A 23610-nucleotide genomic window follows, 5' to 3' on the forward strand; every position below is an offset into this window, starting at 1 on the left:
GGATTACACAGATCATTCAAATGAGCAAAAGTCATATTTTTAACAGTTGCATCAGAAATAATGGATTCTTTTGTAGGTGTGTTGATTGGAAATGAAATGGATTTTTATATTACTGTATAGGTACGAGGGAAGATTGGATTAAATTCAAATATAAACTTCACTGTAGTTGTTAGCAAGACTAAACTAAAGCACACTATAATTATTGTCGTCCAAATTCCTTAACAATTACTGTTAGAATCCTGAAAAAAGGATATATTGTGCCATTTTTCAAACAGTCAATAAATTAAATTGTGAACCTCAATATACTTGTTACCCAGACTAATTATTCTGCAATTATTGTAATGGTAATGACTTGATAACTAATGCTAAAACCTAAACAAATGAATTGGTTCAATACTTTTCAGCATGTTGCTCTGAAATTGATTGGGTATTTATTAACATCGGTAAACTGAGGGACAAAATATAATAGCTCGCTTGATAGAATTGAAGGAAAAAATGAGACAGTGTTTAATGAACACAATTGTTTTTGGTTAAAAATGCATTTGATGCAAGAATACTATTTTTTCCTCCATTGGTTTTCTTGTAGAGACATGGTTTTTTTTTTAAAATTGTCATGATTCAAGTTTGAGGCACTTGTGTTAGAGTCAGCAAAGGGGAGAGTGAGAGAGAATGAAATTATAAAAGAGCAGAAAGGAAAGAAATTGGTGAGCAGAGGATCTCCAACTGTAGTGTCTCACCCTGCCGCCATCTTATTGGGTGTGCTGGAACGCAGGCTAGTCAAGCAACAAGCTGACACAGTCATACGCACAGAATCATAGCTTACAATGTCCTAGACACCATCGTCACCATCCCTGTATGTCCTGTCCCACCGGCAGGACATGGATGTAACTGAAATGCTGGAACATGCAGGGTAATGGACTAAGATCTGCAGAATGTGATCAATGTGATTTATTTGACATTTCTCCAGAAATTTAAAATTCACTCCAATTTGAAAAGTTAATAGCGTCATCAGACTTGTACTACAAATGTCAGAAAAAAAAAATATCAGAAAGTTACAGCACACTTGACCAATCCTGGGTATGTGTTGGCTGTAATAGAACTCACCAGGCTTTACAGATTTTTGTACTTACCATTGAGAGCAAAGATTTCAGACTGAACTCTGCCCTCTATTCTTTTATAATCTGTTTTTTAACATATTTCTTTGGCAGCTGCACACCTTATTTCCTTGTTTCTTTCCCAGCTCTAACTCTATTCCCCGTGGGCTTGAGGGACGACCATTTCTGCTGTTTAATCTCTCCTGTCTTCCCCCTTGTGACAGACTGTCTTTATGTCCTTGTCTCATCCCCACCTTGGTCACAACCTGTTACATTTCTGATGGTTCCCAGATCTCTGTAACTATCACTGCACCCCCTGGGTCAATGGCGTGAGTTTTGAATTCTCTTCCTCCTGAGATTAACAGATTTTTTTCCGGTTGCAGTGTCCCCCAGATTTTATTTTGAAAAGCAAAGCATTTGTGTCAGAGTCAAATATTTGTGAGCCTTCATCCACAATTCCCAGCATTTGTATGAAATTTGTGACCCTCCCACAGATGTGTAACGTTTCTGGATTGGCTATGCTAACATGGGCTGCAGTGTGCAATTTAGGTGGGTTGGGCTAGCCATGGTTAATGTGGGGTTATGTTGGGTTGAGTGGGTGAGCAGGTCATTGCAGACTCGAAAGGCCGAATAGACTGTTTCTGCACCCACGGGATTCTGTGATTCTAACTAGTTGTGATTGTTGTCATGTTTTCCTCATGCCAGGTTCATTCAACTCAGATACATATGCTTCCTTTATGATTCTGTAGGTGCTCACTCACTCATTTCTTTCAGTTTTACATCAATTTCACACTGTATGTGAGGGTGGGAATGGATTTGTAAATATAAATACTCCAACCAAAACCCTTCACAGGTCAGGAACAGTTTCTGCTACTTTCATCACGCACAAGGAAGAGGAGAATAACGGTTCAGTCACAGATCTTACAGGAACATAGCGATTATAATCACCAGGAAAGGCTGAACAGCTCGAAACGCTTTTCTCAAGAAAAGAGGAGGCTCAGAAACAACCTGTTACAAGTGTAAAGCTTTGTGCCTGTGCTTTCAGAGATTTGAGGTTGAGATCATTGGGTTGGAAGCATGTTTCATTTCCCCAGATTATCAAAGGTGCTGTCTAAATGTACATCTTTCTTTCTATTTGTCTGAGTTAACAATCAGATGGACCGGGCAATGTCTGAGTATCTTACCAAATCCCTGATTGGATCTGTCTCCGCCCACAAACTCAGGTGCCTCACCATTCACTGGGTCATGGAGAAACTCTGCTGTTACAATGTGAACTGTCTTTACTGTCACCGCTCCTCATGCTTCCGCCTAATCCCCACTTCCCTTCATCAAATCCCAGCTGCCTCGAGTCCACCCACATGGACATGTTGAAGAGCATGACAGGAGATTGGATTGAAACTGAGTGTTCAATATCCAGAATGAAATAGGAAGAAGGAAATAAACGGTTATTGTCGGTCCCAGGGGATACAGACTCCAGGATTAGTCCTTGTGGGCATTCCTGCAGTAATACGAGATAGCATTCCATGATGAGAGTTAAACCCGGGTGGCAGGAGAGGGATCCACTGAACATTAGCAAGTTTAGTTCAAACACAGGAGGTTTGTTCAGTCAGTAACAGTGTGTTCGACATTGAGGTGAAGTGAGCAGTGAGGGGAAATGTTACCACAAGCTAACGATGGATAACTTTCATTGGAACAGGAGGAGGCTATTCAGCCCCTCGACTTTGCTCTGCCATTCATGATGATCATAGCTGATGTGTGACCTAACTTACAATTTTCAAAACCCTCTAATTTCATCAATAAGCTCCTCTGCAACAGACAAGATGAGTATTGGAAAACTATACACCTGCAAATGCTGGGAAAAACGAAAAAAAAAACCAGAAATTGTTGGAAAACTTCAGCAGACCTGGCAGCATCTGTGGAGAGTGAACCTTTCAGGACCAGTGACAAGTCAGGTGACCAGCTGCAGCTGACTATTCTGCCTGTTCTGGAACACTCTCCGGAACAAGTTCTGGTGTAAGATTGTCAATAATAACTGAGAGAAACAGGAGGACGGGCTCAATCAGAATAAGGAATTCACTTAACCTTCCCAGTGGGACACTCACCGACACAGTCACACTGCGGAGAGGCTGTTCACCTGCCCCATGTATGGGAAGGGATTTACTCGATCTTACAATCTGCTGAGGCACCAGAGATGGCACAGTGGATTTAGACCCAACACCTGCTCCATGTGTGAGAAAGTATTCTTTCAAATCTCCCATCTGCGGATACATCAGTGCATTCCCATCGGGGAGAGACTATTCACCTGCTCAGTGTGTGGGAAAGCATTCACTCGGTCCTATGACCTGCTTCAACACCAGCGAGCTCACTCTGGGGAAAGATCATTCACTTGTTCCCAGTGTGAGGGGAGGTTCACTCAAATGCAGCACCTGCGGAATCCCCAGTGTGTGAGAGAGGATTCAGTGATTCATCCCTCCTGCTAGATCCCCGTGAGCCCATACAGAAGAGAGGCCATTCAAATGGTCAGTGTGTGAGAGGGGATTCAGTGATTCATCCTGCCCCACTGAGACCCCAGTGAGGCCACACAGGGGAGAGCTCATTGAGATGCTCAGTGTGGGAGAAGGGATTCAGTGATTAATCCCATCCCCTGCAACCCCAGCGGGTTCACACTGGGTGGGAGCTGTTCACCCCTCTGTGTGACAAGGGATTTGCTGCATCTTCAACACGATTGAGAGCCCAGTGAGTGCTCACAGGGAAGTGGTCATCCCCCTGCTCCGTGTGGACTGCATGACTCTGATTCTGATGTTACTGTCCATCATATACAGGAGTGGACCTTGTACATGATGACACTGTTGGAATATTGATGTTGTTATTGTTAATCACATTTTCTGTGCTGGAGTTGATTGAAGTTATATTGCCACTTTCTGAACCTCAGGATGTCTCTCTGGTCAGTATGTCTCCACAAACAGCAATGTGACAAGGAGCAGGGATCATCTGTTTTGATTTAAATTGTGGTTGTCGCACGGCTGCTTCACAGCATCAGGCAGAAGTTTGATGTCTAGCCATGTCCAACTGCCTGTGTGGAGTTCCCATTCTGCCCATTATAGTGTGGGTCCCCTCCAGGTGCTCTGGCTTCCTCCCAAAGTCAAAAGATGTGCAGGTTAGGTGGATCAGCCGTGCTAAATTGCCCACAGGATCCAGGATTGTGCAGAATAGGTGCATCAGCCATGGGAAATGCAGTGTTACAGTGTTAGAGTGCTCTGGGCGTGATGTTCTTCGCATGGTCGGTGGTGTTTGATGGGCCAATGCTCTCCTTCCACACTGTAGGGATTTTATTCTATGAGTGAGGATAAAGGCTACACAGCAGGGTGTCCTTGGATAAGCAGCTTGTGGTGTGCATCAATGCTTTCGATGTCTTTAGATAGAGATGGGCACTGTAGGGGATATAGTGCTTTATTTCCACCGCTGCCCCCTCCGCACAACTCTACTTTGATTTAGTCCCTTCTCATTCTGTCACTTGTAATGGTTTGTTTGGCCGGTAATGGGCTTTGTTTGGAAATATTCTATTGGTTGCACAAATGGTTTACTGCTGATGATGATATGTCTAGATTAGAGTGGTGCTGGAAAAGCACAGCAGGTCAGGCAGGATCCGAGGAGCTGGAAAATCAACGTTTTGGCAAATGCCTTTCCAGCACCACTCGAATCTCGGCTCTGGTTTCCAGCATCAGCGGTCCTCACTTCTGCACTGCTGGTGATTATACGTTAACCAAAAGAAAAATGGCGTGATGATGCTTTTGATGGTGGGAAGGTTGCTGTGCTCACATTTCTGAGTCGGAGAAATGGGGAAATAGAACACGTCACAGCTCACAGAACGAGAACTGAAAAGCAGTCAAATCAAACCAAAGGTTCAGAGAGGGAGGGAATATTTCCCTGGAGTTTGAGTAGCTGGAACGTGATGGTGTCCAGGAATAGACAGGATTTTGTTTTATAGGAGGTTGAAAATTTTAAAACTGTTATATTCAGACAGTTATCGTTATTTTCTTTAATTTTATTTGCTGTGCAAAAAACTTTTACAATATTTTAAAACCAAAATTTACAAACCTTGTGTTAAAGATAAATGAAAAATAAAATCCATCAAACCATCCCTCACTGAAAACTGTTGTTGGAGTGCAATCTCTTGGAGAATCCCTGACTACTTCTTCCTACCCGGGCTCCATGGCTATCTACATACCTGGAAGATAACAGCAGGAAGAGACCATTTAGCCTTTCAATCCTGCTCCACCATTCTATGGGAAACAGCTGACCATCCAGCTCAGTCTCCTGTTCCTGCTGTGTTCTAACCCCTTTTCATGACTTGAGCTCGAAGAACTATATCCTTTGGCTTTACTGCCTTTTGTTCCAGTGATGTTGCTGTGTTGCTGTGTAAGTATCGGCAGGGCTAATGTGATGGTGCTGCCTCCTGGAGGACACACTCAGCATCCTTCATCATCCTGCAGTAACATCAACTGTGTTTTAGCAACTAGAGATAGAAACCATTTCCAGGATATGGTCATCACTGGCTCAGCCAGCATTTATTCCCAGTCTCGAGTTACCCTTGAGAAAATGGTAGTGAGCTGCTGTCTTGTACAATTCACAGTCCTGACAATGCTGGGAGGGAGAGTGTTGCAGGATTTTGGCTGAGTGATTCTCTATCTTTGGTTCTTCAAACACTGGGTAACCTAATCATAATCTGCACATGATGTTGAGATTTCAGTCTGCAAATCTTCACCATCTAGCACCCTGTATAAAGGAATATGTACAGATTAGAAATTCAGAACAGAGAATTCTAGTTTCTCTGGAATATCTTTTTCCCCTTGCTTCCCCAAAAGCTGTAAACCTCCAACCCACTCACTCTCTCCCACGATTCTGACTCTGCTACCCCATAATGTACACGCTCCACATTCTCATGGAGTTACTGATAAACAGATCCATGCCACCACGTCCCGTCCCTGGTTCGACTCAGCACCCTTTCTGGGTTCACTTCCTTTCCTTTCAGTTGCTGCAATTCAATAATTTAATAGCAGAATGAAACAAAAGGAAACAGAAAGGGTCTGGGAGAATGGGTCAGATCCTTCTTTGTTCCCCATTCGAAGATTCCCAGCATTACAATGAATTAGGGATGGAGAGTGGTCCTACATGGGTGTAGTGACACGTTGACCGCCCCCCCAACTGATCGATACTATAAGTAGATACATTCTTCTTCCAGCCAATCACAGTGTGAAAAACCTTCCGCAAAGTATACTTACCCAAAGCACATGCTCCAAAACCCGCCTACATTCTGTACATGTACAGTGCCAGGTTTCCCCATACACGTGTGGTCCCTGCCTCAGGGATTGTGGGAGTTGTAGTCCCCATGAAGCCACTGGAGCCCTGTCTCTGGAGAATGAATGAAAAGTGTGCACTGGAGGGTGTTGTGTATAGGATCCACATTCAGACTCAGAAAATATGGACTGTCACTGGATTTTACTGAGACATGTGCTTCCACAACATGATTTTCTGATGTAAGGAATACAGATTCAGCTAACTGGGGCGTGGGGTGGTTAATAGGAGGTGCAGAGTTTAAGCAGAGGTGACTCAATGGTTAGCATTGCTGACTCACAGTGTCAGGGACCTGGATTTGATTCCAGCCTTAGGAGACTGTGTGGAGATTACACATTCTCTCCGTATCTGTGCGGGTTTCCTCTGGGTGCTCCAGTTCCATCCCGCAGTCCAAAGATGTGCTGGTAAGGTCGATTGGTTATGCAAAATTCCCACAGTGTCCATGCATGTGCAGGTTAAGCCATTAACCGTGGGAAATACAGGGAATGGGTGAGTCTGAATAGGACACTCTTTATAGGGTTGGTGTGGACTCCATGGACGAATTCCCTGTTTCTGCACTGTAGGGACGCTATTCGATTATCATGAAGAAGAATGGTCTTATCTCAATGTGCTGTGCACCTGTGGAATTCCCTATTCAAAATGCGGTGGATGCCAGGACAATGAGCAAATTTAATAAATGGATAGAGATGTTGAGGTTGAAATGAGATGAAGGGTGATAGAGAGCAGGCGGCAAAATCCAGCTGAGACCGAGGTGAGCTCAATCATCATGGTATTAAATGGTGGGGCTAGTTCGAAGGGCTGCATTGCCTCTCCTGTGCCCAATGCTTATCTTCTTATGGTAATAACTGGAAAACTGAATCCAAACTCACCACCTTCACCAAAGGAGATTTTAGGAAAAATCAGGATAGTCAGGTGGATTAGCGTTCGAAACTTAGATTGTGAGGAAGCATGTGGGAAATAATGATTTTGCTATTTTAAACTTAGGTCAGTTAAAAATCATACAACAACAGGTTATCGTCCAACAGGTTAAATTGGATCATGAAGAAGGAGCGTCGCCCTGAAAGCTAGTGCGTTCCAATTAAACTAGTTGGACTATAACCTGGTGTTGTGTGATTTTTAACTTTGTGCACCCCGGTCCAACACCAGCATCTCCAAATCATATAAACTGAGTGGAGACACTGATTTATGGTTTTAGACTGTGCAGTACATTCACACCGTCCGGAATACTCTCTTGTGAATATCTATCCTGTACTTTATTACAAAGCCAAGGTCTCTGACAATGAAAACCAAAACACCCAGGTAACATCGTCTCACCTCGTAATCTGATAAAAAGACTTGTGATAAGTATGGTTGAATTTAGAATACAGTTGGAAAGCGGGAAGATTAAATCCAATCCCAAGATCCTGTGCTTAAACAAAAGAGACTACAATAGGATGAGGCAGGAGTTGGCTCATGTAGATTGGAAGCAAAGACCTTAGGGTGGGACAGTTGACGGACGGTGGAGGAATATCAAAGAATTTTTCAAACTGATCAGCAAAAGTATATATCAGCGAAAAGGAAGGACTGTAGGAAATGGAATAATCTGCCATGGGTGGCTAAGGAAATAAGGGAGTTTATCACATTGAAATAAGAAGGCATACAAATTGGCAAAGACCAAGGAGAAACTAGGAGATTAGAAAAACTTTAAAGATCACAGAAAGCTAGATGGGGTTGGGGGAGAAAAGTGACGAGTAGTTGTCCCCAGGGCCGGAATAGCAGTTTTCACTGCTAGATGGGAACTGCAATTGTTGAAGCACTTAACTGTTACCATAGAGATAATCCTGATCAAGTTAAAACTCACAGCACACTCCAAAAGCTTGTACTTCCAAATAAACCTGTTGGACTATAACTTGGTGACGTGTGGTTTTTAACTTTGCCCACCCCGCTCGAACACCGCTCCTCCACATCAGAATCCTGACAAACAGCCCCACTGAAACTGAAGCGCCTGTCAGATACCTGACTGAGCCACAGGGGCGTGAGGGAGGGGTATGTGGTTTAACCACAAAGTGCTGAGCTGGACTCTACTTTTTTTAACTGCCATTGCCATGGAGATAATATTGAGAGACAGCATCCATTCAGAACCACAAACCACAAAGGTATAAGAATGGGAGCCATACATCGGACAGGCGGAGAGTCACCTGATGCTGCCTGGAGGTGTTATGCATGTACACTATCCAGGTACCTGCCATGTCTCATCAATAAAGACTCAAAGAAGTCCTCTCAGAGTTTTGTGCCTAGTTATTGCGAACCAGCAAGGTTCAGAAATACGAGTACACTGCAGTCAGTCTTCACAGTGGAGGATATGAAGAACATGCCAGTAACTGATAAGGAGACTGAGGAAGGCGACGAACAAGAAACAACCATTATCACGAAAGAGTTAGAGCTGGGCAAGCTAATGGAGTTAAAGGTAGATTAGTCGCTTTGCCCTGATGGGATACATCCCAGGGTGCTACCGGAAATAGCGGGAGAAATACTAAATATACTTGGAATCAGAGTCCCACAGCAGAGACAGGCCCTTTGGCCCAAACTGGCCCAAGCTGACCAGAATGTCCATCCATGCTAACCCCATTTCCCTGCACTTGGTCCATATGCTTCTGATCCTTTGCTATCCATGTATTTGTCCAAATGTCTTTTACATGTTGTTAATGTACTCACCTCAACCACTTCCACTGACAGCTCAGTCCATATAAATACCATCCTCTGTGTAAAACAGTTGCCCCTCAGGTTCCCTTTCATAATTTCTCCTCTAACCGTAAACTGATGCCCTCCAGTCCTTGATTCCCTGGGAAAAAGACTGAGTGCATTCACATTACCCATACCTCTCATGAACTTATACACTTCCAGAAAACACCCCCCTTTGTTTCCACTGCTCTAAACAAAAACAAAATCTTCGCTTGTCCAACCTCTCCCTGTAACTCAAATCCCTGAGCCCTGGCATCATCCTTGTAAATTTCTTCTGCACATTTCACAGTTTAATAACTGAAACCTACACTGCATTCATCACATTTCCAGTGTCTCCCCACGGCATTGGACCTGAAGTGACAACGCCAATGGATTACAAACCATGATCGAGAATTAACTCCTTTACAACAATCCCGTTTTCATAGTCTTTTCCATGCTGCAGTTATCCTTGTGTCTTTATGGTTGCATGATTAATTTAAAACTTGACCTCATACAAAACCAATCTGTAGCTTAATTGTTCCTGGGAAATTTGCCATGTTTTTTCAGACTTTTATAACCAAATTAAATCTCTCTCCACAGTCACCACACTAACATGGAATTGACTGTGTCTCAGTACTTTTCCAGCCACAATGACATTTGAGATATTCACCCACAGACAGAATACACACCTTTCTTTCCACATGAAAAGGCCAATGATATTCAGATCGGCACGGATCAAGTAACTATCAAAACTGAACAGGAAGTTCAATTTGAATTTCTCATCCACAAATCCGCCCTTTCAGAACCCGACAACAGAGAAAAAAGGCCACCACTATTAATACAGGATGGAAATTCATAAGACAATTATAGTATTTAATTGTCGTTTCTTTGTTTCCCTCAAAGCTTTAAATCTCAGTCTCACAATTTCTCTCTTCTGTGAACTGAAATCCAAAACAATCTCCTCAGTCCTTTCCTCCACACCCAGTTCAAACACTCTCTCCTCTCTTTGAATTCAATTTCCTAGCTACTGTCTGCAGACTGAGAACCAAAAGAAGGGGCGGCACGATGGCACAGCACTTGGGTCCCAGATCGATTCCAGCCTCGGGCACATTCTCCCCGTGTCTGAGTGGGTTTCCTCTGGTTGCTCCGGTTTCCTCCCACAATCCAAAGACTGACAGTGCAGGTCAGGTGAATTAGCCACAGTGCCTACAGTGTTAGGTGCTTTCGTCAGAGGGAAATGGGTCTGAGTACGTTGCTCTTCAGTGGGTCAGTGTGGACTGGTTGGGCCGAAGGGCCTGTTTCCACACTGTAGGAAATCTTATCAAATCAATGAGTCCGACACGGACCCTCCCGGGTGTTGATGAATCCTCCCCCCAACTCCCAATGGTTTCCTTCCTGGTCAGACGCACATTGACCTTTTTCCCCCAATCTGGAACCTCTTACTCATTCCCCCCCACTCCAACCTCTGATGAGAACCATCCTGCACACACTGGCCAAATCATATCTGAACTAAAATGAAATAGATTAGAACTCTAATTACAGGCCGAACCCTGTCCCTTTCCATAACATTCCTTAATCTTCACTTATACACTTAATGGTCAAGTCCGAGGGAGAGTTGCTGAACAAAGAGAATTTGAAGTGCAGGTTCATAACTCCGTGAAAGTAGAGTGGCAGGTGGATAAGATAATGAAGGCAGCGTTTGGTATGCTTTACTTTAATGGTCGGAGTTTTGATTATAGGCATTGAGAGGTCATGTTGCAGCTGGACTGGACATGGGTTAGGCCACTGTTGGAATATGGCGTGGACTTCTGGTCTCCTTCCTATCGGAAGGATTTTGTGAAAGATGAAAGGGTTCAGAAAAGATTTCCAAGGAGATGCCAGCGTTAGATTATTTAAGCTACAGGGAGAGGCTGAATAGGCTGGGGCTGTTTTCCCTGGAGCATCAGAGGCTGAGGGGTGACTATATTGCGGTTTATAAAATCATGACGGGCATGGATAGGATAAATAGACAAAGTCTTTTCCTTGGGTTGAGGGAGTCCAGAACTAGAGGACAGAGGTTTAGTGTGAGAGGGAAAAGATATGAAAGAGACCTAAGGGTCAACTTGTTCATTCAGAGGGTGGTACATGAATGGAATGAACTGTCAGAGGAAGTGGTGGAGGCTGGTACAATTGCAACATTTAAATTGCAGCTCGATGGCCATATGAATGGGAAGGTTTGGAGGAAGATGGGTCAAGTGCTTGAAAAAGAGACTAGAGTAGGTTAGGATATCTGGTCGCCATGGACGGGTTGGACCAAAGTGTCTGTTTCCATCTCTATGACTGTATGACTCCGCGAATTTGTGACTCATTGCTTTCTGTTATTCTGTATGTAAACCACCCTGAACACCTCGATTACATTCCAATCTGTAACTCACTCTGGACTATCTGTTATTCTGTATGTAAACCACGCTGAACCCCTCGATTAGATTCCAGGCTGTACTCACTACTGGGTATCTGGTGTGCTGGATATAAAACACTCCGAACCCCTCCATTAAATCCAGTCTGTTCTATCACTCTTGGGGATCTCATATGCTAAATGTAAACCCTAAACACCTCAATTAGATTCCAGTCTGGAACTCACTCCTGGGGATCTGTTATTGGATCTGTGAAGTGATCCTTGTTGGATGTTCGACCGAAGACAATATAAACTAAATGGTCAAGTGCTACATTGGGAGCAGGAACACAGAAAGCTGCTGTTTCATTTCTGTTTTGTTATATATCTCCAAGTTTCAGATTGGGGGCTGAATTTCTGTCACAATGGGGAAAGTCTCATAAGCTGTTTACTCTCCTGCATGGATGCATCACCATAACATGAATTCCCTTGCAAGATAGAAAATGGAGACAGCTCCTGGAAGGTGTCTCTATCTCTATGTGTGTGATTTCGTGTGTCTGTGTATGTCTGGTTGTGTGTGATTCTGTGTGCATGTTCAATGTTTTATATATTTTCAAACTGTATTGATGTTGCCAGTATCTCTTGCTTTTCCTTATTTATACACTCAATGTCATCGTTGTGCTGATATAAAATGGTGGCTGTGAAGAAACCTAAGATGTCTGCCTGACTGATGGGTGTCAGGAATACTTTCAGCAAGGGAGTGGGGGCAATGTGTCAAAATCCATTTACATTCATTGATGCTAGCAGAGATAGGAAATGGAGACAGCTCCTTGAAGGTGATTAAAATGCAACTCCCAGAACCTGTTTACAGTGAAAGCGGAGAGACAATGTGACATTCCAAAAAGGTCTGCCTTTCTTTCCAAGCTCCTAATGTATGAGAGAAACATAATATACACATCCTGAAAGAGCTCAGCCACTGAATTGTAGATTTGCAGCGTTGGATCAGAAACCTGCCTGACTAGGCCTCATCCCAAATTGAAGCATTTCTCAAATCCCACACTGACCTTGTGTGGGTTTAAATTGTGTGTTTTCTCCAAATCAAAAAAAATACACCTGCAGTTAAACAAAGCTCTTTCTGGAACTTTGTGTGTCTGTTGCTTTAAGTATCTTTCAACAGGATTGAAGATAAATAAGACAGTGAGTGATAGGCAGCACTGTAACCAGAATGGCAGTGCAGTATAAAAGGTATATTAATATCTTCAGTGAAAGGGGAATACAGAGGAGGATAGTCCTCAACCTAGGAAAGTTGGGAATCAGTAAAGGCATGTACCGTCATGTTAACTTCCTTATGTTTCTGTGCAAGATCAGCCAAACCCCCTAGACAATAACGTTTCAGAATTTCTCACCATTTTAACCACAAACATTGTGCTTTTTCTATTCTTGCTGCAAATAAACTTGCAGAATATTCTCTTGCACATGCCTATGTTTTCAATAAATTCACAAAACAATGATAGCAAAGTAGATGACATGATGGGATGTAGCAAACTGTTACACTCAGTACCTTCATGTTGCAATGTATTACTATCCAGTCAGAAACCTGCACAGGGTCAGGGACAAAACCTCCCTGTGTCTGGAGTTGGGGTCTGGGCAGAGAACGCGGTTTTCGTCTGTCACTGAGTTAGTTTGGAAATCTGTGCTGCACATGGACATTTCTCCACATTATAGTCAGTTTCTATGTGTGGCTGTGTGTGTGATGGTGTGAGTTCAAACTGAGTTTAACTCAGCGTCTCTGCTTAGGGATTGCCTGTCCTTCAGATATTTGACTGCAACATCATAGAAAATGTGGGTATCTCCTGTTTCTCTCCCATCCTTCAGAACACATGGACACCTTCGCATACAGCAGTTGAATCCTGTCTGGCTCAGCTCATTGTTGATTTGGTTCATGGTGGTACATTCTCGTCTGCTTTCTGTCCTCTTGTATCCCATTGCTCTGTCTATAAATCGCCCAACACCCTCAATTTGAATGCAATCTGCAGCTCACTCCTGGGTATCTCTTATTCTACACATAATCAACCCTAATTCCGTTGATAAATTTCCAATCTGTTACTGATTCCAAGTTTAAGGCCTTCTGAAAATTAGCCACGTCAATCCTTTGATTAGATTCCGGACTGTGTCACACTCCTGGTTATCTCTTAGTCTGTATATTACCCATCCAATCCAATCCCTGTTAGAATTGCCAACAGTGTTCAGGGATGTGTATGTGAGGTGCATTAGTTAGGGGTAAATGTGGGGTAATGGGTCTGGATGGGTTATTCTTCTGAGGGTCAGTGTTGTCTTGTTGGGCTGAAGGGCTTGTTTCCCCACTGTCGGGATTATATGAATCACCTGGAACCCTCTCGATTAGATTCCAACGTGTAACTCACTTCCATGTATATGTGACTGGCATGATTCAAAAACACCCCAAAACCTTCAATTCTATTCCACTTCGATAAACACGAGGTGCTGCATTTTTGGAAAGCAAATTTGAGCAGGACTTATACAATTAATGTTAAGGTCTGATGGAGAGATACTGAACAAAGTGACTTTCAACTGCAGGTTCGTAGCTCCGTGAAAGTAGAGTGGCAGGTGGAAAAGATAATGAAGGTAGCGTTTGTTATGCTTTCTTTTCTTGGTCAGTGTTTTGATTATATGCATTGAGAGGTCATGTTGCAGCTGGACTGGACATGAGTTAGGCCACTGTTGGAATATGGCGTGGAATTCTGGTTTCCTTCCTATCGGAAGGATGTTGTGAAACTTGAAAGGGTTCAGAAAAGATTTCCAAGGAGGTGGCCAGGGTTAGAGGATTTGAGGTACACGGAGAGGTTGAATAGGCTGGGGCTGTTTTCCCTGGAGCATTAGAGGCTGAGGGGTGACTATATCGAGGTTTATAAAATCATGACGTTCATGGATAGGATAAATAGACAAAGCCTTTTCCTTGGGTTAGGGAGTCCAGAACTATAGGGCATAGGTTTCGTGTGAAAGGGGAAAGATATGAAAGAGATCTAAGGGTCAACCTGTTCACTCAGAGGGTGGTACATGAATGGAATGAACTGTCAGAGGAATTTGTGGAGGCTGGTACAATTGCAACATTTAAAATGCAGCTCGATGGGTATATGAACGGGAAGGTTTGGAGGGAGATGGTCAAGTGCTTAAAAAAGAGACTAGAGTAGGTTAGGATAACTGTTCGGCATGGATGGGTTGGACCAAAGTGTCTGTTTCCATGCTGTACATCTCTTTGACTGTATGACTCCGCGATTTTGTGGATAACGACTTGTTATCTGTTATTCTGTATGTAAACCAACCTGACCCACTCGATTAGATTTCTGTCTGTCCCTCAATCCTGGTTTTCTCATATGTTGTGTATCAACCACCTCAAACCCCTCGATTACATTCCAGTTTGTTCTATCACTCTTGGGTATGTCATGTGCTGTATATAAACCAACCCTAACCCCTCGATTAGATTCCAGTCTGTAACTCATTCCTGGGTATCTCATATGCTGTATGTAAACGCTAAATCCCTCAATTAGATTCCAGTCTGGAACTCACTCCTGGGGATCTGTTATTGGATCTGTGAAGTGATCCTTGTTGGATGTTAGACAAAGACAACATAAACTAAATGGTCAAATGTTACATTGGGAGCAAGAACACAGAAAGCTGCTGTTTCATTTCTGTTCTGTTACATAACTCCAAGTTTCAGATTGGGGCTGAATTTCTGTCACAATGGGGAAAGTCTCAAAAGCTGTTTACTCTCCTGCATGAATGCATCACCATAACATAAATTCCCTTGCAAGATAGGAAATGGAGACAGCTCCAGGAAGGTGTCTGTATCTCTGTGTCTGTGATTCTGTGTGCATGCTCAATGTTTTATATATTTTCGAACTGTATTGACGTTGCCAGTCTCTCTTGCTTTTCCTTGTTTATAAACTCAATGTCATCGTATTGCTGATATAAAATGGTGGCTGTGGACACATCTAAAATGTCTGCCTGACTAATTGGTGTCAGAAATACTTTCAGCAAGGGAGAGGGGGCAATGTGTCAAAATCCATTTCCATTCATTGATGCTAGCAGAGTTAGGAAATGGAGACAGATCCTTGAAGGTGATTAAAATGCAAGTCCCAGAACCTGTTTACAGTGAAAGCGGAGAGACAATGTGACATTCCAAAAAGGTCTGCCTTACTTTCCAAGCTACTAATATATGAGAGAAATATATACTATCCAGTCAGAAAGCTGCCCTGGGTCAGGGACAAAACCTCCCTGTGTCTGGAGTTGGGGACTGGGCAGAGAACGCGGTTTTCATCTGTCACTGAGTTAATTTGGAAATCTGTGCTGCACATGGACATTTCTCCACATTATATTCAGTTTCTATGTGTGGGTGTGTGTGTGTGATGGAGTGAGTTTAAACTGAGTTTAACTCAGCGTCTCTGCTTAGGGAGTCCCTGTCCTTCAGATATTTGACTGCAACACAGAGAGAGAGGGACAGAGAGAGAAAGAGAGGGAGGGACAGAGAGACAAAGAGGGACACAAAGAGAGCAAGACAGAGAGAGAGAGGGAGACACAGAGAGAGGGACACACAGAGAGAGGGACAGAGAGAGAGGGACAGAGAGAGAGAGACATGGAGAGAAAAGGACCGAGACAGAGGGACAGAGACAGAGGGACACACAGAGAGACAGAGGGGAGAGTGAGAGAGGGTCACAGAGAGAGAGAGAGAGAGGGACATAGAGAGAGAGACAGAGAGAGAGGGTGGAAACAGAGAGGGAGATGGACAAAGAGAGAGAGAGAGACAGAGAGAGAGGTACACAGAGAGGGAGACAGGGACGGAGAGAGAGGGGGACAGAGACAGAGAGAGACAGGGAGAGAGAGAGGAGGGGACATGGAGAGAGTGACAGAGAGAGAGCTAGGGACAGAGAGAGAGAGACGGACACAGAGAGAAAGAGGGAGACAGAGAAAGAGGCACAGAGAGAGAGGGACGCAGAGACAGTAAGGGACAGAGAGAGAGAGAAGGACACAGAGAGAGAGAAGGACACAGAGATGAGAGGGACACAAAGAGAGAGTTGGACACGGAGAGAGTTGGACACAGGGAGAGTGTGGGACACAGAGAGAGAGTGGAACAGAGAGAGAGAGAGGGACCGAGAGAGAGAGTGAGGGACAGAGAGCAGGACACAGAGAGAGAGAGGGACAGAGAGAGAGATGGACAGAGAGACCGAGGGACAGAGAGAGAGAGAGAGAGAGAGAGAGAGAGAGAGAGAAAGAGAGAGAGATAGTGAGAGAAAGAGAGCGAGTGACACAGAGAGAGGGACAGTGAGAGAGAGGGACAGAGAGAGGGAGGGACAGAGAGAGAGAGGTACGCAGAGAGAGTGAGAGACACAGAGAGAGTGACGGACAGAGCGAGAGAAACACACAGAGAGAGAGGGACATGGAGTGAGTGACAGAGAGAGAGAGAGCTCGGGACAGAGAGAGAGACGGTCACAGAGAGAGAGAGATTGAGGGACAGAGAAAGAGACACAGAGAGTGTGACGGACAGAGAGAGACAGAGAGAGAGAGAGGGACACGGAGAGAGTGAAAGAGAGAGAGAGCTAGGGACAGAGAGAAAGACGGACACAGAGAGAGAGAGGGACAGAGAAAGAGACACAATGAGAGAGAGGGACAAAGAGAGAGGGGCACAGAGATAGAGAAGGACAGGGACAGAGAGAGATCGAGAGAGAGAGGGAGAGAGGGGCAGGGACAGAGAGAGATCGAGAGAGAGGGATACAGAGAGAGAGAGAGACAGAGAGAGAGAGGGACACGGAGAGAGGGACAGAGAGAGAGAGGGACACGGAGAGAGTGAGGGACACGGAGAGAGAGAGGGAGAGAGAGAGAGGAATAGAGAGAGAAAGAGAGAGTGAGAGACACACACAGAGAGGGACACAGACAGAGAGGGACACAGAGAGAGAAAGGGACACAGAGAGAGAGGGACACAGAGAGAGAGGGACACGGAGAGAGAGAGGGACAGAGAGAGAGGGACAGAGAGAGAGTGAGGGACAGAGAGAGCGCGGGACACAGAGAGAGAGTGGGACACAGAGATGAGAGGGACACAAAGAGAGAGTCGGACACAGGGAGAGAGTTGGACACAGGGAGAGTGTGGGACAGAGAGAGGGAGTGGAACAGAGAGAGAGAGGGCCAGAGAGAGAGTGAGGGACAGAGAGAGAGATACGGAGAGAGAGAGGGGGACAGAGAGAGAGAGAGGGACAGAGAGACCGAGGGACAGAGAGAGAGAGAGAGAGAGAGAGAGAGAGAGAGAGAGAGAGAGAGAGATAGTGAGAGAAAGAGAGCGAGGGACACAGAGAGAGAGACAGAGAGAGATAAGTACACAGAGAGAGTGAGAGACACAAAGAGAGTGACGGACAGAGAGAAAGAGATACACAGAGAGGGAGGGACATGGAGAGAGTGACAGAGAGAGAGAGCTAGGGACAGAGAGAGAGACGGACACACACAGAGAGAGAGAGGGACAGAGAAAGAGACACAGAGCGTGTGAAGGACAGACAGAGACACACACAGAGAGCGAGGGGCACACGGAGAGAGTGACAGAGAGAGAGAGCTAGTGACAGAGAGAGAGGCGGACACAGAGACAGACAGGGACAGAGAAAGAGACACAGAGAGAGAGCGGGACAGAGAGAGAGGGACACAGAGACAGAGAAGGACAGGGACAGAGAGAGATCGAGAGAGAGGGAGAGAGGGTCAGGGACAGAGAGAGATCGAGAGAGAGGGATACAGAGAGAGACAGAGAGGGAAACGGAGAGAGGGACAGAGAGAGAACGGGACACGGAGAGAGTGAGGTACACAGAGAGAGAGAGAGGGATACGGAGAGAGGGGGACAGAGAGGGGGACAGAGAGATAGAGGGATAGAGGGACAGAGAGAGTGAGGGACACAGAGAAAGAGGGGCGCAGAGAGAAAGGGACAGAGAGAGAGAGAGGGACAGAGAGTGAGAGAGGGACACAGAGAGAGTGGGACACAGAGAGAGAGGGACACGGGGAGAGTGACAGAGGGAGAGCTAGGGACAGAGAGAGAGACGGACACAGAGAAAGGGAGGTACAGAGAGAGAGGGGGACAGGGAAAGAGAGAGATCGAGAGAGAAAGGGATACGCACAGAGAGAGAGAGGGACAGGGACAGAGAGACATCGACAGAGAGGGGGGCAGAGAGAGAGAGAGGGAAACGGGGAGAGCGAGGGACACGGAGAGAGAGAGTCACACAGAGAGATAGGGACACAGAGAGATAGGGACACAGAGAGAATGAGAGACAGAGAGAGCAGGACACAGAAAGAGAGAGGGAAGCAGAGAGAGTGAGGGACACAGAGAGAGCGTGGGTCACAGAGAGAGAAGGACGGAGAGAGAGAGAGGGACAGAGAGATAGTGAGCGACACAGAGAGAGGGTGGGACAGACAGAGAGAGGGGAGAGAGAGTGAGAGAGAGAGGGCCAGAGAGAGAGAGAGGGACAGATGGAGAGACAACAGGAGAGAGAAACAGAGAGAAAGAGAAAAAGAGAGAAATGACACAGCGAGAGAGAAGGGCAGAGAGAGAGAGAGAGAGACAGGGAGAGAGTGGGACACAGAGAGAGTGTGGGACACAGAGAGAGAGGGACAGAGAGAGAGAGGGACAGACGGTGAGACAGAGAGAGAGAGAAACAGAGAGAAAGAGAAACAGAGAGAAAGGGATAGAAAGAGATAGAAGGGCAGAGAGAGAGAGGGAGAGAGTGGGACACAGAGAGAGTGAGGGACATAGAGAAAGTGTGGGAAACAGAGAGAGAGGGACAGAGAGAGAGAGGGAATGTGTGTGTGAGAGAGAGAATGCGTGTGTGTGAGAGAGAGAATGCGTGTGTCTGAGAGAGAGAATGCGTGTGTGAGAGAGAATGAGTGTGTGAGAGAGCGAATGAGTCTGTGTGAGAGAGAATGTGTGTGTGTGAGAGAGAATGCATGTGTGAGAGAGAATGCATGTGTGAGAGAGAGAATGAGTGTGCATGAGAGAGAGAATGCGTCTGTGTGAGCGAGAGAATGCGTGCGTGTGAGAGAGAGAATTTGTGCGTGTGAGAGAGAGAATGCGTGAGTGCATGAGAGAGAGAATGCGTGTGTGTGTGAGAGAGAATGCCTGTGTCCGTGAGAGAGAGAGAATGTGTGTGCGAGACAGAGAGAGAATGCGTGACTGAGAGAATGCGTGCATGTGAGAGAGAATGCGTGCGTGTAAAGAGAATGCGTGTGTGCGAGAGAGAGAATGCGTGTGTGTGAGCGAGAGAATGCGTGCGTGTGAGAGAGAGAATTTGTGCGTGTGAGAGAGAGAATGCGTGCGTGTAAAGAGTGTGTACATGAGAGAGAGAATGCATGTGTGAGAGAGAATACCTGTGTGTGTGAGAGCGAGAATGCGTGTGTGAGTGACAGAGAGAATGCGTGTGGAGAGAGAGAGCATGCATGTGCGAGAGAGAGAATGCGTGTGTGTGTGTGTGTGAGAGAGAAAGAATTCGTATGTGTGAGACAATGCCTGTGTGCGAGAGTGCACGAATGAGAGAGAAATTGTGCGCATGTGAGTGAGAGAGTGAGCGTGTGTGAGATATGATGTGCTCATGTATGAGAGTGTGTGTGAGTTCGAGAAAGTGAGTGTGAGACTGAGAGAGAGAGGAAGTGTGTGTGTATGTGAAAGAGTGAGTGCATGTGAGTGCGTGTGCACGTGAGAGAGTGTGTGTACAAGTGAACGAGAGTGAGTGCACACGTGAGAGAGAAGGGATGTGTGAGAGACTTTGCAAGTGTGTGTGAGAGAGACAGAGTTTTGGAGACAGAGAGTGTGTGTGAAAGTGAGCATACATGAGATGGTGAATGGGAGTGTGTGGGGGTGCGTGTGTCAGAAAGTGTGTATGAGAGTGTGTGTATAAGAGTGTGTGCAACTGAGAGTATGAGGAATCGAGTGTGTGAGAGAGTGTGTAGAGACAGAGAGAATGAGTTAGTGAAAGTGTGTGTATGTCAGAGAGACAGAGAGAGTGTGCGCGTGTGTATGTTTGTGTGTGAGTGTGAGAGAGAGATTGTGATAGTGCGTGTGAAAATGTTTGACCGTGCATTTGTGAGTGACTGTGTGTGTGTGTGTGCATGTCAGTATGGATATTCTGCAAGTGTGTGAAAGGGCATGTGTGTGAAGGACTGAATGTGATATGTGAGGGAGTGTGTGTGTGTACACTTGTGAGAGTGTGAGTAAATGAGAGTGAGGGACAGTGTCTGGTTTGTGGATCATTACTGGGACAGGGATATAAACACGTTGTTTATACACAGTTACATTATGGAGGGACAGAACTGACATGGAAACTGGGCACTCCGATGGAAACACAAACAAAGTCTCACTCTCTCTCACACACACACACCCACCCACACACAAACACACACACACACAAACACACAGAGGCATGGTCGCAATCTCACACACACAGAGGCATGATCTCACTCTCTCTCTCACTCTCTCTCACACACACACAGAGGCATGGTCTCACACTCTCTTTCACACACACAGATGTATGGTCTCACTCTTTCTCTCACTCTCTCTCTCTCACACACACACACAAACACACACAGAGGCATGGTCTTACACTCTCTCACACACACAGAAGCATGGCCTCACTCTATCTCTCTCACTCTCACAAACACACAGAGGTATGGTCTCACTCTCTCTCTCACACACACATACACAGAGGCATGGTCTCACTCCATCTCACTCTCTCTCTCTCACACACACACAAACACACATAGACACAAAGAGGCATGGTCTCACTCTCTCTCACACACACACACACACAAACACACACAGAGACACAGAGGCATGGTCTCACTATCTCTCTCACACATATAGAGGCATGGTCTCACTCTCTCACACACGCACACAGGAATGGTCTCATTTGCCCTCTCACACAGAGACATTTCTGTGATGATACTTGAGGTCAGACCCTCACTGACACTCGCCCCCCGACTAAATCTGAGCACAGTATCCATGTCCTGTGTTGGGGTGTGTCTCTGTGTGTGTTGGTGCCTGTGTGTGTGTCTGTGTGTGTGGGTGTCTGTGTGTGTGTCTGTGTGTGTCGATGTATGTGTGTCTGTGTGTGCGTGTCAGTGTGTGTCTGTGTCTGTGTCTGTGTGTGTGTCGGGGTGTGTGTCTCTGTGTGTGTGTGTCGGTGTGTGTGTCTCTGTGTGTGTATGGGGGGGGTGAAGGCATAGAAGCAGTGAGGGTTAAATGTGGGTGTTGAGGGGCAGCACATGATCTATGATTTAAGTTCCCAATCTCTGCCAATAATTTTGAGAAAGGGAAAAGAAATAAAAGACTCGAATCAAGTTAGAAATGGCTGGATGTAGAGCAGGGCAGGGAGAGACAGAAAGAGAGAGAGACACACACAGGGACAGAAAGAGAGAGACAGAGAGAGAGAGACAGAGACACAGAGAAGAGAGAGACACAGGGACAGAGAGCGAAGACAGACAGAGAGAGAGACAGAGATTGTGACACAAAGGGACAGAGAGAAAGAGAGAGAGACGCACACACAGGAACAGAGAGACAGAGAGAGAGGGACAGAGACAGAGAGAAAGAGAGTGACAGAGAGACACACACACAGAGACAGACAGACAGGGACAGAGACAGAGATTAATTCTGGGAATCACACATACAGCAGGAAAATCCCAAGAAAACCTCAGCAAATATCCCCGTCTCCAGTCCCAGCCCTGTGTGTGTGTGTGTGTGTGTGTGTGCGTGTGTCTCAGGAAGCCTACCAACGGTCAGGCTCTGAGACGCTAGTGTAGGAGTAATCTTTAATATTTTCAAACTGCACTGCCATAACGAATAAGGCTTCAATAAAAAAAGACAGTTGTAGCAACTGGGAAAGATGACACTTTGTTGCCCCAGAATGAGCATCTCAGTGGGCAGCAAGATCCCACAAGGCTCCTGTCCTGGGAATTAACATGCCAATCAGACAGAGCCCCTACCCAGGGAGCAGACTGACAGACGATGCAACGTGTCAGAGAGGGCAGGGGTGGGCTGCACTAACCCCACAACCCCTCGGCCAGAATACATGTGCGCAAGGAATTGGTCAGATTCATTCTCATATCCTGTTCTCTCTCTGTATGGAGAGTGAGCAGCCCTCCCTCCCTGAGTGAGACTCTGTGTGTGTGTGTGTGTGTGTGTGTGTGTGTTTAATAATGTTTCCAGTCTCTGGTTAATTTTTTTCTTATGATTTCTTTGTATTTTGATTTTGCTGTGAGATTATGAAATGCATTGGGAATGGGGGAAGGGAGTGGTGGTATTGTGTTTAAATTGGGATCTTGCTGTGTAATTTTCCATCACACTGCTCTCGCTACCCCGGCCCCCACCAACCCATGTCTTCTTTCTTTTAGCCCGAGGAACTTTTGTTGGGAAAGCAGGAAAGCGAAGATCCAAAATACCTGGGGGGCAGGAAAGCCTTGGACAAGAACAACCTCCAGATGGTGGGGAGCACAGGCCTGAGGCCTGTTGGCCAGGCTGGAGCCCGTGGGGCCCAGGTGAGTGGGGTTCTGTTTCTTCCCCCGAGGTTTCATCTCCTCTGGGGGTGGGGTGGGGGTGGGAGCCTGGTTTGTCGGGGCCTCTGGTTAAATGGGAACCTATCAGATCACGGGTTTGAAACCTGGGATTAAAGTAACCGGGGCATTGGTGACACAAACAGGTGAATCCGCCAGGATCTGGGAGATGGGACCCCCTCAGGAGGGAACTCTAACCCAAAATATCTGACCCTCCGGAAAGAATTGTCACACTATCAGAGGAAAGTGGGTCATAGAGAGGGCAGGATGATCGAATTGGACACGGAGAGAAAGAGAGTGAGAGAAAGAAATGAAAAATGGTGAGAGCAAGAGAAACGGGGTGGGGGGGGGGCAGTGTGAGATTGTCCAATAGCTGCAAAGTTTGATTCTGGGGTGACAGGAATTAACGAAAAGTAAGAAAGAAAAACTATCAGATTATCGAGCTTCTGCAGCACTGTCACTTGTGGGATCTTGCTGTACGTCAATTGCCCTAATGCCATCGTTGCAGGT

This window comes from Chiloscyllium punctatum, chromosome 18 (genome assembly GCF_047496795.1).
Source record: "Chiloscyllium punctatum isolate Juve2018m chromosome 18, sChiPun1.3, whole genome shotgun sequence".
Taxonomy (NCBI): Eukaryota; Metazoa; Chordata; class Chondrichthyes; order Orectolobiformes; family Hemiscylliidae; genus Chiloscyllium; species Chiloscyllium punctatum.